The sequence below is a fragment of the Bombus huntii genome, chromosome 13, assembly GCF_024542735.1.
Source record: "Bombus huntii isolate Logan2020A chromosome 13, iyBomHunt1.1, whole genome shotgun sequence".
NCBI classification, from domain to species: domain Eukaryota; kingdom Metazoa; phylum Arthropoda; class Insecta; order Hymenoptera; family Apidae; genus Bombus; species Bombus huntii.
This window is the reverse complement of record NC_066250.1, coordinates 6,365,782-6,378,901: the sequence shown is the minus strand read 5'-3', so window position 1 is coordinate 6,378,901 and position 13,120 is coordinate 6,365,782. Positions and strand designations below refer to the sequence as shown.

Below are 13,120 nucleotides of genomic sequence, written 5' to 3'. Positions count from 1 at the left end.
GTTATAACTAGTATGAGAATTCATTGATTTCCTAAGCAGGGCGATTCAAGGTGATTTCCACTTTGACAGGAAAACCAAGCTTATTCTGCGCAATCGGAGGATCGAAACGACAGTTTGATATGACAGATAGGAGGCAAGGAAATTAAATGAAATCCTGAAATTCGAACGAAACAAGACTCACGTCGCGGAGAAATGATTCTTGTATCGACTTGTTGTCGTTTTACAGAAAACGCAGCCGTGTTCGTGACAAGGCGGAGAACGAAGTATTTTATTGCCAGAATGAGCGAAGACGCAAACGACAGAAAGCAATTACGTATAGTTATTGAGTTTTCAAAGAAATAATGTGGAAAGGTGAAAATGTTCTCCTCGCTGGTAAAGTGATAAAACAGGTACACGCGGAAACTGGAATAAAGAAGAAAGAAACGGAAATGATCTCATTAAACAGGTTGGAATTCAGCGGACCATATAATATTGACAGAATCGCTTGGAAGAAATTCGAAGCGTTTTTCTCCGTCTGGAAATCCTTTCTCGTGTTTCTGAAACCAATGCATTTCACTGAGCAATTTCTAAATTTGTGCTTCAAATTCTCCTTGAAAATTGAGAAACGCTCGTGAAATAAAGTACGAGCATTTGTGAAGTTCTTTTTGAAGAAACGGCAGCCTACATATCAGGATTAGGAATGCAGTGTTTTGGAAATCTTTGTAATTTTCATTTTAGGTTTTATGGATATATAATGTAAAAAATTACTAAAACGTTAGAAAGAATTTCCCAAAGATTAACAAAAATCTATATCGAAATATTCAAATCGTTTTACCAATTTGTTTGGTCGATCATTATCGAGATGCAACTTGAAAGATGAGCAAGGAGCCACATACAGCAAAGTCTCATCTGTTGCACGCGAAGGATTAATTTGAGGTGGCGACGAGAAGATCTTGTTTGCAATTTCTTGCCCCACGGGTATTAGTTCAACGAAATCTTCAGGTCTGAAATTTCGCCCCACCTCAACTCGCGTGCATATACCGACATGTTTGTATGACGTACTATCCCAACGATTCTAGGGAACTTTAGCATCTGCTCGTTTCTTGTCTACAAATCCTTCAGAGCTAGCAGTTATAATCTGTAAGAAAAAATCCTTCACAATTGCTAGAACAGATTTCATCGCCGATAATGTTACTTCCTACTCTACTCTCTTACCCGTACTATCGTGACTATTATTGGAAATACAAATGTTTAGAAACTTTGTTGAGAAAATTGTTATACTTGAAATTCGGCAATTTTAATTTACGACTTTTAATTTGAATATCTAAAAATTGGGCTATTCGCAATTTGAAAATTCGTAAGTTGGAACATTTGAAATTTGAAACGAAAACTTTCATTTAGAATTTGCTAGCGCTACGGGCAAAACTTCTCTTCGTTCGTACTAAGAAACTTTCGACAGCCGAAATTATTCCGAATGTTTCACAACAGTATTGGTAGTGTAGCGTAGAAAACGACGCAAGTTTGTCAGGAGGGAAAGTCAGGAATCCGGAGTATCAAAATTTAATAACCATCCCCCTGAGATCCCGTGAGCGGAAGCTCGACACCCGTACTTCAACCCTTCGAGGGTTACCTCATGGAACTTTCAGAATTAATCCGAGCTAACTCGGAAACGACTCTGTTTCTGCTTAGACAAAGTTCAAATGCCGTCGCCAGCGTGCTATCTGACCCCGAGGCTTTCTAGGATTTCCACGCTCTCCTAGCCCCGACTATCCTCTTCTACTCTTCCCCTATACACCAGTGTTTTCTCTACCTCATTTAAGGTTACGTCCCGTGAGAAGTTACGCCGGACCTCGTTCAAACTTTCTTGAGAAATCGGCGAGTCGAAATTAATTAGCAACAGAGACAATCATCACCGCCAGCCTCCTTGCCCGCTTTCACTCGTAACTGGCAATCAAAATTTATTCGCAAGTTTCTGTTCTTCTCGAGCATCCTTCTCAAGCGAAGTTAGAAGAAATCTCCAACAGAACTTCGACTAATGGCGTAGTCGTAGAAAATGGTACTGCTAATTGTACCAGAAGCATCGTAATTTGTAAGTACTGATGAAGATCTTGTTCCGATTAAGTAAAACTGAACTCTGACAGAATATTTTTTTTTTTTTTTTTGTACTATAAGCGATAATATGTTAAAGCGAAGTCGAGTTAGAATTAAATATGAAATACTCTAAAGAAAGGAATTTCTTTGGCAATTAATTTCCACCCTTACACAAATTATAAAGGTACAGTACTATAATAATGAGTTTGCGAGAGGCTAGTACCGTGAGTCCCAGACGGAAGAATAAAATTTCGTTATTCGAGATGGAAAGAAACTCACCTTGACCCAGAATTTCTCTTTAAGTTTCCACGATTATTCAGTCACACTCCCCCGTCGTTCTGAATTTGCCTCACTCTGCCTTCTGTTTCCACCCTGAATCGCGTTGTCCCACGGGTGTTCAGCTACTTCCTACAAAAGATCAAAATAACGCTTATCAATCTCCGTGGCGAACAGTAAACGAGAATATCGTGTTTTAAGGTTAAGTGGAAAGCAGGGGCGTGGCATTGCCAATGGTTCTCTAAACGCAGCCTTATTTTCAATGGCTCTTTACTCGCTCATGAAACGGCACACACTCGAACATTATCGCTCCTCTATTCTTTACCTAATTAACCCGTTCTTAAGACGAACGCTATGGTCTACGTCTTTTAGTGGACCAGGCAATTTTTATTCCATAATGCAGTCACGATATTTTTGTGATTTTTACAGCATAAAGAGTTTTAACAATTTTTTTAGAGAACATAGGAAATCAATTTTCTAAAATATATCAATTTAACATATACTATGACTTTTTTTCTGATGTGGTTTGTTTGATGTGTTGTTGATTTTCGTAAATAACAAGTGGCAATAAAAGCGTAAGACAGGAACTGTTTATGTGGCACGGGTGCGCGATAGAATAACAAGTTATTTCATTCGGTGGAGATCTAGAGGACTAAAAAAGGTGCACATGTGGAATGAAGTGATACCCAATTAAAGTTGTCCGTGGTGGTCGCATGAAACTTCTCAGGTAGCGGCGTCGAGCTACGAATAACAAACTAATAAGCCTATTAGTGTGAAAAAAACGTCGGGAACGCGGTGTGGCCGAGTGAAGCTAACTCGCATAATTAAATTTCATCTTGAGACAGAGCAATGCGGAGTCGCCGGCGAATATTTTACCAACGAAAATTAATCGAGCAACATTCAATTTGACGCGCCTGACTACGGCTTAATTGCGTGCAAACTTCCTGCCTTAGTGCAAAATTCGCCCGAAAAATCCCATTATTTTCCCTCGCGTTGCTCGTTTTATAGCTACTCCAAACTTAGTTTTATCAGATTAATATCGAAAAATGTGCCCCAAAATCACTGAATCTCAATTAAATTGTCTCGCAAGTTATATATATATGTTATTATTAGTTATAGTATTATATAGTTATATATATAATTATAATTATAATTATATATTATTCCATTTAATGAGTGAAATAAACCAAACAATATCATGTTCAACGATAAGATAGAAATACAGAATTGCTCTTTTAAAATTCAATAGAAGAAGTTGTTTTACCTAAATTAAAATAGCCAAGCTCCATCGCTCCCCGCTGTTAATTAGAAAAGATCGTGATCGTTGTGTCTTCGAGTTGAGTGAAAATTTGTAGGCTTGAAGAAAAACCAAAAATAGAGGATGCTTTTTCTTTTACTCTAGTCTAAACCATCACCCAAACCTTCATCCAAACATTGACCCCAACAACTTAACCATAACCATAAACCTAATCTTGGGTGAAGGTTTGGATGTAGGTTTGGTTTAAGGAAACGAATTAGAAAATATAGCGAGACTACTGAACCGTTCTGACGCTCATTCAATAAACGCAAACCGATGAAAGAACCTAGAACGGATCAGGCTAGGTAAACTACAATTTTCCAGAACGTCACCCCTATCGAGAAAATGATCTCGAAGGTAGTGATAGAAAAAAAAGAAGAAGCCCGTCCTTGCAATCCTCTCTGATCCACATTCATTTGCGTGCTAACACTCTCAGACCCTTGTCTCTTCTTTTTCACCTGCAGGAGTTCGCAAACCTCCTCATGCTGCTCGTGTCACTCGGGCACACGGCATCGCTACGACATAGAGTGTACGAGGTTCGTGTCCGTTTGTAACTTTGTGTAATTCTTTTTTCGGCAAGAATCGGTTTCCAGGAGGGAGGTATCGGAGTGGAAATGAGATTTCTAGGGGCAATTTGGAGCGAGTTTACTTCTAAAAGGGTCGAGATGAAGGTCTTGGAAACGAAGAAGAAAAAGAAGTAGACAGGGTCGACGGTTGACTAGCACGAAACGCGAGTAAGAGGAGGATGATAGACGAGCAAAGGGGGGAGGGGGGAAGTGCAGAATGAGCTGCCTTATTATAAACTGCTGAAGAAAATTTATCAAGCACCTCTCGTGAACTATCTGAACTTAGTTGGAGACGCAGACGGGAAAAGGCACCAGGAAAACTCGAAAGAGATGTGAAATGAAACTCGATAGATGCGATCGATCTACCACGGAAAAGAAATTCGCGACGATTGATTACTTCCCAGCTGGTACCGTGAAGCTGTGTGGAAAAAATCAACGTTGATATTTTTATTGTATTATAGCGCAAGATGGAATTGTGATTTGATTAAATTCCTCGTTTCTATAGTATTGAATGTTACGGATCCAATTACAGTTACGAAAGAACACAAATTTCCTCGGGATCAGATGAGTTTACTCATGGAGTTTGTTCCGTTCTCCGGATAGAGGATTATAGGGAGAAATGTGGCTGGATTATTTTAAGATGTGAAACATAAACTTCCAAGAAGTTTCCCAACCGACTTCAAACACATCTCAGGGTCTTAATACGGTTTAAATCGTTGTAATACCTAGACGATAATTTACTTCTGACTCAAGCAAGTGTGTACCTTCTAAATTAGGAGAGTGACTATCAGTGGCAAAGAGCAAACATTTTCCTATGTATTAGTTTATAATTCGACGTATAGGGATAATTTCGATCGTTTTTAATTCGTCTATTTCTTCCTCTTTCCTTTTTTTTTTTTTTTTTACTTATTTTCAAGAAAAGTAACTCGTCATTTTCAAGAACACCAAGGCAAAGTATACCTACCGTCAGCGGAAAGTTTTGCGTCTCGCATAAATTCCGTGGAAACGATGAAGGAAAGGAGAAAATCGCAGGAAAGTTGGTGCGGCGAGAATTTCGCATCCGTTACCGTTGAGATACCGTGGCATTATCGGGCGAACCTGAACGTCCAGGAAAAAATCCACCCATATTTTCCCCCGTAACCGGGAAATACATTTCAATTACTGTCAAAAGTATGAAATTCCTTGAGAATATCCCAAGCTGTTTCTTTCCTCTCTTCGTAAGCTTCTAAATTGTTCCTTCCTCGAACGATTTTCGACTTCTTTCACATTCTACCCGCCACATCTATCTCTATTCCTATTAAAAATATTTATTTTATATATTAACTTTGATATGAAAACTTTGGAACCCTAACTCCTCCTCAAATGATAGCCATCCCTTTCCCTTATTCTGCATCTTAAGCATATTTTCATCTAAATTAAAAATAATTAATTAAATCAGTGGGATTAAAAATTCTAAAGTCCGAAACTTAATTAATTTTTGAAAAACGTCGGATCAAAGTCTACCCGGAAAGAAAGCGAAGTTTCTTTTAGACGATCGTCGACTCTTTCCTCTCCTCTCATTATGTCTTAAACTCATTTTCATCTAAGTTAACAATCTAATTAGAATGAGAAATTAAAATTACAAATTTCAATATCTGAATTTTAAGATCAAATGGAGAACTGGAAAGCTTAACTAACGACATGTCCAAACGCAAGAGAGATCTTTGAAACGGACTTTGCACCACAGAAACAATCCCGTCGTATCTACCCAGCCATTTCGAAAGCAACTTTACCGTGTCGATCCGAAATTGTACGTGTACCTCCACTTCGTCTGGTGACTATTTCAACGACTTTTCATACGGGAGAACAAAAGAGGCTTTGACGCGGTGGTTGTAGTAGCGTCAGCCAGCGTGATTCACCTTTGATTTCCATATAGACAAATCTTCCGACCGCTTCTAGATACAAAGGTTGAGAATTTTCCAAAAGAATCGACGCAGTTTTGTGAATCGCGCATCGCCCTCAAGACTTTCTTTATCTTCTATTCAACATTTCTCAGTGATTTTCTTCGCTCGCCTTAATTATTCTCCTCGTTTTCCGTTTTTCGTAATTTGCGGCTTGTCGCGGTACGGAAAGCAAGGTTATTTACATTTTTAAACGATCAAACGCAGCAGGTGATGAAGACCGTGTTTAATTGGTTATGGCCGATGAAGTAAAGCAGGTTTAGACGGAGTCATTTTAATTTATACTTCTTTATACGCGTCTCGAACAGGGAGAAAGAGAATTTCTCCGAAACGATGAACCTCTTTATCGTTACAGAAACGGTTATTATCTACGTTCGCTTTCGCCCCTAATATTTGCAACAAGTTCGACCACGTTTCTCTCTGGCACAACTTCGGAAATTTCAACTTCAAAGACGGTCCTTTACAAGGAAGTTGCATCTCGAGCTCGAGCATTTCAAGCTCAATGCTTCCTTCCTGATACAAAGCAGAAACAAAACAGAGATCGGAGAGGAGCGGTAGCCAACGAGGAATGATTTTTTAATCTTACTCTCGGGAAGGAAAACGAATTCTGACCGCCCGATTCTTAACCGTGTTTTTTCCATAATTGAAAGTTGGAGAAGTTTTACGATCTGTCCTTTTCCCTTCAACATTGATGAAACTTCTCTGTTTCAATCTGCAAGTCTCGAGATATTCCAATCAATTTCTCGAACGCGAAATTGCTGAGCGGCGAACTTTCACTGCCTGGAAAGTTTTCACACGAGTAGCTACAGCGACTCGTGCGAAACTTTCATTCGGAGAAATTAAGCTCCTTTGGAATTACTAATTATACCTCTCTTTTGTCATCGTAAAATTGTGCTTTGTTTTATAACCACGATTAATCGTCCTTTGCCGTTATAGTACTTTTTATTTATTTATTTTCTTCATTAAACTCTTGAGGGGCGAGTTGATTAAGCCCGGAGAAGGAAAGATGATTTTCTGTTTTCTTTCAGAATTGTACTTTCTTAAATATATTTATAGAAATGTATTAAGCAAAATAGATCAAATATTTTATCTTTGTGTCTTTGGAAATCGTGCTCAAATTTAAATAAAAATTATATATACTAGTATCGTTTAAATGGCTTAATTAAAAATAGCATTTTATAACTATTAATACAATATAATAATTCTGAAAAAGACATATAGAACACCTAACTGAATGAAACTCGTGCATTTCGCAATTGCAGATATAATCATGAAGTATATGCTGTATAAATGGCACATTACTAATTCCTCCATTTCTGTCATAGCAAAATGGTACTTTCGCTTACAACCACGATTAATCACCTTCTACCGTACATTACTATTTTAATTAAAAGTAATTTGTACATCGAAATTATACAAAACAAAATTATTAGTGAAATAAAGTAATTCCAAGAGAGAGTGCAACTCGTTTGCCAAACAAGACATATGCATGATGCACCAAATACAATGAAAGCTGTATATATCACGGTCCCAGATATAATTATAGGGTGCACTAAGCCGTGTAAATGAAACATTAATATCCACCACTATCCAGCCTCAGCGTATATTCTCTCAACGTTACAGTATTGTGAAATCATTCAACGGGTTCCTCGACGAAGATTAAATCGGGCCGTGCGCTTAATTATGTTTGATCTCGCTAATTTAAACCCAGCAGCGAATCAAGCCGTGCTGGACACATGTATCTGCGTGGTTCAGCTATCTCTTAATTAATAAATCTATACGATAATTTTAAAGTTGGCTCATCGACGACCGATTAATTAATGTGAAAGTAGAGCGAAAAAGATATCTCTGTATCGATTCTGAAATTTAATACGTCGGCTTAATGAAATTGAAATTTTTTATTAGGAGTTTCATTAACGGTTTCATAATTAATTGTCCTTAAATGTACAATAATTTATTACTGGTTATACATTATTTAGAGATATCATATACATTATTTAGAGATGTTATAAAATAAAAAAGATGTGTGTTTCTGCGATTTTACAAAATATAGGGGATGATTTTATAAGAATAAATCTAAAACGTAGAAAAAATATTACGGTTAATGGACATCGCTGTAAATTAATACATTTCTATTCATGTTTATGTTTATTGTTCGACTTGTGAGAACATAGAATGAAACCAGGATACAATACGATGCAATAGTAGAAATTTAATTTCATGAAAAAATACGAAAAGCAAAAGTGTATACCCATGGGAATGAGAAATAATTTCACCAATTTTCGAAATGATCAAACGTATCCTGTTTCTCCACTACCCAGTAAAACAAACATGACTGGGAATATTACACCATAAGCAAGATTTATTACCGTCTATTAAATAAAAATTTAGTATTAATTTTCCCGAAAGCAAAGTCTGGTATGAAACAAATTTAATTTTTCATTTGCGATGTACTTTGTAACGTAATATCATCTCCTAATTTATATTATTACGTTATATGGAACACTCTGCGTACATACATTTTCTACCTGTAAATTTTATTCGAAATTCCCTTTTGTATCAGCAATTTAATTCCAGTCGAGGAAGTCGTCGAACAAAAATAACAGGAAACTGGTCCAAACAGTTTCCTAAACGTTCGCGATCTACGAGACGAATGAACGTTCGAACGAAAAGGAAGCAGACTCAGGGTGCGCAATAAAAGCGGCGCCTGCACGCTGAGTACTAAACCTTCGACGATGTTGAATCGAATGGTCACGGCAAAAGGGACCCAGCCGTAAAACCATCGATAAACTTGTCGACCTATAGTTGTTGGCGCGGTACACCAATGTGCGAGCTTTTGTTACATGCGGTTGGGATAGGCATCCGCCACACTCGAAACGATCCTGAATTTTAAGGGGCTTTACATGTGACTTAACTATTTAACGGTGAATATCGCGACGCTAGGAAAATTTCGTGGAGCTTAGATAGATAAGGAACGAATAAGGCTATGGAATGAATAAGAACAATTGAAACCCATTTGCGAGGTATACTACAATGGACAAAAGCTGAATTTTATTTTTCTATTACTGTGTTCATTCACTATGAAAGGAAGAACTAGAAGATGATTTTTTATAAAATATACAGAGTATTTATTAAAATATTTTAGAGATTTTTACTAATCTAATAAAATAAGAGATAATATATCTAGAGAAACTAACTTAATCTATAATATTACAATGTCACTGATTTTTATTGAAGACAATTTTTAATATTGCATTAGGTTATCGATCGAATAATGACTAATTTTCGTACAAGTTTTGGCAGATTAAGAAAATTATTTCATACGAAAGCCGATAGAAACCATTACGATAAATAAAAAGCTTGAGATCTTTGAGAACTCCAATGTATTTGATGCTATGAAATTAATTAACGATAAAATATGAAGTTCGATGGAAAAAGAAACAGAGTTTCTTAGGGCTCTCCCCACTCAAGTTTTTGCCTTCATGAAACAAGGGTACGCGTTAGAATGAATGATCGAGGGCAGAACAAACGAAGAGTAGATTAGAACGAAGTCAGTAAAAGCGATCTAGGTTGCCAGCTGACAAGCCAGCAATGACTGATCGACGCAGGTTGCTACTATCCACGTCGTTTCTCTCCGTCATGGGTATTGTTCGCGGACTAATTAGATTCTCCTTGAGATTAATCGCGAAATTCGCCTAGCTCCGATGGATCCAACCCACCAAGCTCCCGTACACCACCGCCGATTATTATTGTCTATCGGAATAATCAGTCCGAAGTTCCGACAACCGGAATGTAATTAACAAGAACCGCTAAATCACGGTTGGATTCAGATCTGTCTAACAATGAATCTTCGTTAGGCTTTCTGTTATGCTAATGATACGCACCTTTCTGGATACGACGACAGGAAATCTCTGGAATACAATTGAATTCAACCAAACGAGAAATTTCTAGAGATTACTCCCGCAGCTATATACGATTTTTAGAGGCTATCATTTTGACAAAATACACTTTCCTTTGCATCATTCTATTAGCCGTATAGATTATCTTTTATCTTCTCTTTAGGGTGAATGAGGCAATACGAATTGTTACAATCATTCGGAATAAGACATAAATATATAAAAACTTAACAAGGAAGGAAAATAATCGCATGAAAATTATGCAATGTAATCTTGGAAAATCTTAAGTTTCTTAGTCTATAATTATGTAAACATTATTTCTTCCACCAGTCTCCTAATAATAACGCTCCCAGATGAGAATATTTGCTTAAGTCAATTTTAATTATTTAATATTGCAACACAGCGTGTCAAAAATAAAATATGAACAAATTGACATTGATACTTCTCAGGTTTGAAGAATTGGAATTGATATTATTAAAGTTGAAGCTAAACTATATCGCTAATTCAATGTGCTTTCATTAAATCGGTACTATAATACGTACTAAGAGTTTAATTTGATATTTATAGCGCAAGGGATCAATTAAAAAATAACTTCGTGTATTTAATATTATTCTTGATGCAAGTATATAGAAAAGGGAAATGGGACTTAGTATTCCAGATTAATGTCTGTGATCTAATGCTGAACAATCACAAAGTGAAATGACAGACACACCAAATTCCCGTAGATTGCGTAGTAAACTCGATTTTGTCGTCACGCTGTTCTCCAGAGACGTTAATGAATCGCGGGAACAGGCGCTTCCCTTAATCTTGGCAAGGATCTACAACCGACGCACGACTCGACATTAGTAACGCGTCACTCAACGATAAATCGTCTACACGTCCTCGAAATATCGATTGCCCATCGCCCGAACAAAATCTAACAGCAGTTCGAAAACTAAAAATCACGGACACGAAACAAAATTTATCGTGGAAATCTTTTCAACCTAGATTCCTGGCCGTTTCGATCCTTCGCTTTCCTAGCCATCGAAAATAACGAAGCAATTCGGTCGGCAAAGCAAAAACTTCCACATTTTCTCTCTTTGTTCCCGTGTGTATTTTTTTCTCTCTGGAGCAGTTCCTTGCACGACCGTTCAACAATGGAAAAAAAAATATAGAAAATAAAAGAGAAAGCCAACTAATCGATAAAAATTAATCGACCGGAAGAGGCGGGCAGAAGTATCCGCGAGTGAAGACACAATCGACGTCGCTTTTGCTCGGTCGACAAGAAAAAGTTGCCAGCCAACGTTTCGAACGATAAAAGCTTCCGGCTGAACGACGGAGGGACACTTCGCCCGTGTCTTTCAACACTTCCGCCACATATGTCCGACAACTTTGCACTCGGTATCGCACTTTACCCGGCCGCTCGTCCCATTTCGCTTTCATCTCCTAAACTTTTCTCGCAATACTCCGATCGCTATAATCGGCCGTTATTCCTTTCTCCCCTATCTACTGTCTACCACAAATGTGCTGTGACTCAACGATCGATTCGTAGATGGTTACCGTAAAAATCGTTGAATTTTGTCTGGAAACCCCGGTTGCCTACCACGATCTATTCTCACCGTGAAAACCAATTGAACACTCAACCGACACGAGGTCAACGCCTCTCGCCAAACAGTTACCATGCTTTTATTCCCTGCCCCGGTGAAAAATTTTTCTTCGTATTTGCTATGTAACGGGCAACAATAATAAATTCGCCGACGCGTACAAGGTGTTAAGGAAAATTCGAGGAATTTGCTGCAGAGTGCCTTCGAGAAACCAAGTAAATACACCCACCATTATTGGAACGGCATGTTTGTAAATCCGTGGTGAATAATTTTTACAATACGGTAACATAGCAGTAGCAAATTTCTTAAGCTCCAATGTTCAAGTGGAATATCGAGAAATGTTTCAGATAATAGACTCTCTGAATCAATTACTTCTATTTTCGTGGAAATCAGTACACGCGACTACATAGTCGAACGAAATAATGGACTGTTACAGGGTCGTAGAACACCCCAAGCTTGAGATTTCTGGAAAATATACGAAGTAGTCATCCTAACAAACGAAGCAATCACCTTCGATTTATTCACATCATCGTTCCCTCCATACCTGGGATTTTCTACATCTCTCTGGTTTTACACCATTTACAAAACTCAAATTTTCCTTCTAAAAACTTCGTTCGAATATCCAATCGTTTATCTCAATTTTTACTCCTCCTATCTTTTGACCAAACACCATTTTACGGAGATCTGACCACAATAATAACATTATACTACACATTTTTTACATTGATGTAATTGAGGCGCACGAATAGTATACAACGAACACGAGGTATTACGCGAATTGGCGATCAAACGTCTCTTACTTTCAACCCTGTTTAGCTGAACCTGAGAGGACTCCTAGGTTCCAACAGTTGACAATATGGAAACACACGTAATATTTCACGTAATATATTTTAAAATTTGGAAAGATGTGAAACCCTTTAAACGCAACAGAATTTATCGAATCCGTTATCCTAGGAAAAATCATTGATTTTGGAATTCTTATTGGTATTTAATCTATCGTTTGTGTAGCACTAAATTTCAGCGAATGTCGTTGAAGGCTGCGATAATATTTGCTCGATAAATTAATCTCCTTTGTGCTAAATCCTTCTGCATAGCGAAACAAGATAAAGCGACAAATAAAACTGTTTCGTGGGTGAACAGTTGAGGAAAATCTCTCGCGTTTAATACGGGAGAAATCGTGCTTGTCCACGAGCGAAGCGGTGTCGTTAATAATTCCTCTGTCTCTCTCTTACTCTTTCGTAGCTGATGGCGTGACGCGCGAAAGCCTGCTCTCTGTAAGGGCCCAATTAACTACGGTGATTAATCATTTTATCTCGCTCTGACTGTTTCTCTGCTCTTTTCTCGCGTTACACCTGACCAGACCAAAATAAACGAACTATTAATTGATTCCTAATGCGTGCTAACCTAGCTAGACCACTAGTGCACACGATAGGTTATTTTGCTCTTTTCTGTCGAACTCGTTTTCTCCTTTCAAACGAACTCGTCTTCTTCT

General features: G+C 37.8%; 1 protein-coding gene across 3 annotated transcripts in view; it reads right to left on the bottom strand.

The window, feature by feature from the left end:
• Positions 1-13,120, bottom strand: part of LOC126872469 (uncharacterized) — a 140,515-nt gene that overhangs the window by 85,286 nt on the left and 42,109 nt on the right. For all 3 annotated transcript variants that reach the window (XM_050632451.1, XM_050632449.1, XM_050632448.1), the window contains exon 2: positions 2,350-2,478. The gene's annotated coding sequence lies outside the window, so the exon portion shown is untranslated. The remainder of the gene's footprint in view (positions 1-2,349; positions 2,479-13,120) is intronic.